Below are 5,538 nucleotides of genomic sequence, written 5' to 3'. Positions count from 1 at the left end.
GTCGTCTCTATCCGCTGTGCCATGTTCCTCTGGAGACAGTATGGGAAAAGAAAGGGAGTGAGAACCTAGCGTCTCAGTAGGAGTGCTATGCAACACCTCCATATCCATCTCCAGCCCACGTGCGGGATTTAAAAAAACAAGCGTATAACATGGCATGTAATATGTATCTTTCTTGTAAAACATGTGTGCAAAAAGAAAGAAATAGAAGGATAACATCTTAAGTAACATCAACATAATCATCATTAAATCTAAAGAAAAAAAAACATAAACATCAAACTTTCATTCATGCTTTCTTAACTTTTAACTTTTATGGAAGGTATTGAGCTCAAACCGGTATAAATGAGAGTCCCCTTCCCTTACCGAAGGTTCTTATCTCGAATGTCTTGGCGATCACCTTCCCTTACCGAAGGATCATCTCGATCGATCACCCTCCCTTACCGAGGGATCATCTCGATATCTTGTCTTTGGGGGTCACCTTCCCTTACCGAAGGATCATTCCCTCAGTTCAATTTACAATCAAGGTTATTTAGACATACACAAGAAAAGCGTTATATCAACAAAGATATCTTATTATATAAAATTAATGGGAGTTCCCTTCCCTTACCGAAGGATCATCTCGATTCGATCACCTTCCCTTACCGAAGGATCATCTCGATTATCTTGTCTTTGGGGGTCACCTTCCCTTACCGAAGGATCATTCCCTCAGTTTAATTAACAAGTAGGGTTATTTAGGCATATACAAGAATAGATCATGTAAGAGGAGAGACATATACCATGATAAAATAAGCATGTTGAATAAGAGTTTATAAGAAAGTAGGTACTCTTTTTCCTAGAGGGGTATTAATAATATAAAATAAATGTACATTATAAAAAAATAGAATAATTTAAATAGTTGAATAAAATAGTTATAAGAGAGCATGTACTTTTTAACTCAAGGAAATATTAATATTAATCTAATGGTATAAAAGTCAATATAATTTCATGTAATAAAGTGGGGGATATTAATTAGTTGAAATAAAATATTTATAAGGAAACATGTACTCTTGACCCTAAGAAGATGTTAATGATATACTGTATAAAATATAATCTAAGTGCATATAATAAGAAAGGGAGTATTTGAAATACTTGGATTTATAAGAAGTATGTACCCTTGATTTTTAAATTAAAGGAGCAATAATAACATAATGATATAAGGGGTCATTTAGTTGCATATAATAAAATAGGGTTCTTTGAACAAGACACAAAAAGGAGCATGTACTCTCAATATTAAAGGAATAATAATAATGTAACGGTAAATCAAAGGTCATGTAAGAGCACATAATATTAGGAAATGTTGAATAATTAGATACAACATGGTAGGAAGGTATGTACTCTTAACATTAAGGAAACGTTAATGATGGACAGCCATGTAAGTGCATATGGTAGGATTATGGTATATTAAATAATTAAATAAAATATAAAATCAGGAACATTTATAATGATATGAAAAGTTATGTAATTGCACAAGGTAAAAATTAGGATATATCAAGTAATTAAACATGGTAAAAAGGTATGTATTAATGAATCAAGAGGTCATGAATGATAGAATAGATGAACATGGTCAACATGGATAAGGGATGAGAACAAGGTATTAATGCCATGTAACACATGAAAAGATAGTAATCATGCATGGATGAAAGGAAATAAACTAGAGCATACTACATGCCAACATAAGTAAGAAAGGCATAATTCCCTACTCTTTTTCCTAACGCTTCTTCGAGCTTGCCTCTTATGTTTGTCCACAGAATATTATTTCTTTGTAGAGAGAGAAGGGAGATGATTAGTGTTTGAGAGGAGTGACTTTCTACCTATGGGTGCTCCCCTATTTACATACGTTTGGGAATGGGATGGTTGGGATATTTTAAATTTCAAACTGAGTGGTTACTAGGTTCCTATCCAAAATTCTAATCTTATCTCCTAACCGATTTTCAAACTTCGAAGTTTAATTTTGTTTCTAGAAGGGGTGGTTGTTACACTTTATGACAAAATGATGATAAGTAAATGTCTCAAAAATGATTCAATGTTCATTTGGCAAGGTTGAGACTTCCGTTCCGCTTACCTAGTGCACGAAGAATTATATGTGTGGATTGGGATTTTATCCCACTTACGGACTGTTTATTAAATGCGGGGACGCGATTGACTGCTAATCATTGTTTTTCATTGTGTGTATAATATGACGTTAAATTTTGTAACGATTGTCGGTTGTGACGGACAAATAGTATTCTTAACCATTCGACACATATACACGAATTGACGAAATTAGGAAGTCATATCTTCTGAAATTTGTCTTAAGGTAATGTCGGATTGCGGGTAATAAACTGATATATGAGTTCATAGTTTGTGTAGGACAGACATACATTATGATTGTTTGTAACATACTCTTTGTGATATTATATTGTGCTTGATTCTCTACTATTGTGTTATGTGATTTGTCCGTGTTTTTGATTGTCTGCCGTTATGACTAACTATTATGAAATTAACTACAGTACTAAGCATAAATAGAAACTGTAAGAAAGTATAATAACCGCAAGGAATCATTTTAAAGGAGATTAAGACTATACTAGACTGAAAAAGGCTAAAGTTGTCCTGGAATGAAAGAAACTAAAATTGTACAGCCTAGGGTCGAAATGATCAAGCGTACGAATGTCCTACCGTTAGAGACTTGTCCTAGGATGATTGATATACGAAAAAAATTTTTCTTCGTTAGTATCCTATTGAAAATCGTAAGTTCTCACCCCTTTTCTCTACTGTTTTTACATGTGAAGCCAATAATAGCGTCCCTTAAACCGATGAAGTTGTTTTTCCGAATTTTTTTTTTTTTTTTGCTTTCAATAGCATTTTGCAATTTACAAAAAGGCTTTTTATTTTATTTTTTATATTTTTTTTCTTCTCGCAGTATGCGAAAAAGGATTGAAATCACATATCAACATTTTTCATATGAAAACTATGTATTCTTTTTATTCTATTTTTTTAATGCCTAGAAATGATTTTGATACGCTACTTTCAAATTAATAGTATAAAAAAGAACAATGCATAGTTAGTCCCTCTCTTGAAAGTCACCAAAGAAGATGGGTTGGATAATTAAATTCTGATTTCAAAAGCTTGCGAATGAAACGTTGCTATCGATACATAATTCGGCCCTGTTTCTAAATTCTTAAAAGAAAAATTCATGGGCAACACACAACTCTACAAAGAAACAAGGTGGTGGTCAATAATGATGGTGATGTATGGTGTGAAATACACATGCATAGCAACAACATCACACACCGCCACGCTTTACTTCCTTTATTCGTGCCACTAATTTCCCCTTGTTCATTTTTAACAATTTCTCATATTTTATTTATTTATTTATTTGATATTAAGTTAGATATCTATTGGATGCATGAAAAAAGTTAGGTACAAACTATTTTTTTTCTAAATTATTATCCTTTTATATAAAATCTAAAAAATATTCTATTTTATTATATCTAAAACTTAAACCTAACACTTTCTAAATTAGAGTATAAAACATTTTCCATCTTAGTTAATGCTACATTTGTTAACTTTATACTTATTTAATAAATAAACAGGTGCATATTATTATACTAATAATTTTAATATAAGTTGCCACGATTTTCCGGGGCTATTGGTTAATTTGTATAAATACATATACATACACAAGCAATTAGTCCTTAATTCATTATTAAGAGTAAATTTATCCAGGAAAAAAGGAATCATATTGTCATTTATTAATTATTTTTAGTTTATACATAAGATAGATAATGTAGCATTTATGTGCATGTTTTGATATCGATACTTTGATTAGGTGTCCAAATAATTTTTAGTTCTCGTTGTCGTCGTGGTTAAATAATAATAATAATTTCCTCTCAAATATGTATCGTGAGAAGCAATAACAACAAACATATGCTTGACAACTCATTATAAATATATTTTTCATTGGAAAAAGTTTGGAACCAAAATAATTTAGCTATAATTAACCAAAAATTCTTAATTTGACTTTATTTATATAATTTTTTTATATTTTAATTTTTTATCTCACTTCTTTATCACATTATATTCCTAATTATTAGGATATGATATATTATATATTAATGAGACTTTTTATAATTTGATTTTTATATATATTATTATATTAAAAATTAATCATAATAATATACTTTAAGTATCACTAATGTTAATTGATTTTTTTTATAACCACTAATTTATTTTTTCTTTATTGTTTCAGTACATCTACATAATATTGTAGAAGTCGGAGTAATCTAAATTTTAATTGCTATTAATTTTAATTAATTTTTTTGTAATAACTAATTTATTACTTCACTTACGTAATATTTGTTTTATGTTTATCAAAGTGGAATAATAATTTATTCTGATTTTTTAACATAAATATTTTTAAATTTTATCATAATTGGATTTAGAAAAATATCAAATAGTTAAATTAATTTATTCAATTGACAAATTAATTCATAACATCTATAAATTCATACACATAATATCCATAATTTTATACATATGATGTTTATAATTAATAAATTTTTATAATTAATATTATCAAATTTTAAATTATGTATCTTATTATATTTTTCAAATTATTATTTCATTTGCACACTAATGGGTCATAATTTTAATTATTTTAATATTTTTTATATAATATTTATATGTATACTTATTTGTTGATTTTAATATAATGAATTAATAATTATTTTTAAAAATTTATTTTTTAATTTTTTTATATTTTATTTTATATTTTTATTTTTAATAGTCTATATGTAAAATATGAGTTGTATAGTAAAAATTGTTAAAATTTTTTAATTTAACATCCATAATTTTATATATATATATATATGTATGTATAATATCTATAATTTTAAATACATAATATCTATAATTAATGAATTGGTGTTAATTTATTTTTTATTATTTTATTTTTTAAATTAAAAACTAATAATTTTAGACCTTTTTAATAAACAAAGACTAATCAAATACAAGATATTTTTATTTTTTATAAAATGTATTGAAATCATTTGAATTTTTTTAATATTAAAAATATTATAATTTAAAATTTTTATTTAGAAAAAAATTTATAAAATTATAAATATAATAATAATAAAATTTTTTTTTAAAATTTAGTTTACATTAAATTTATAATTAATTTTTAATGTAATTAAATGAGAAAAGATAATTATAAAAATATATAATTATGTCAATTAAATTAAAAAATAATTCACACTCTATTATAAATATAAATATTATTAATCATATATTTTTAATTATCATTTATAATATTTTAGCTACCTAACATTATTCTTTTTCATTAAGCCGCATTGTCACTACAAGGGACACGCCGAATAGCGGCGGTTCTTTTAGCGATTTGCGGCGGTTTTTAACCGCCGCGAAACAAAATTCCAGCGGTTCCACAAACGTTGCCTATTAGGGGGTGGAGATTTGATTTTGCGGCGGTTTTGAAAAACCGCTGGCACAACCGCAGCAAATCAGATA

The sequence above is a fragment of the Arachis hypogaea genome, chromosome 4 (genome assembly GCF_003086295.3).
Source record: "Arachis hypogaea cultivar Tifrunner chromosome 4, arahy.Tifrunner.gnm2.J5K5, whole genome shotgun sequence".
In the NCBI taxonomy this organism is placed as follows: domain Eukaryota; kingdom Viridiplantae; phylum Streptophyta; class Magnoliopsida; order Fabales; family Fabaceae; genus Arachis; species Arachis hypogaea.
This window is presented reverse-complemented; position numbering follows the sequence as displayed.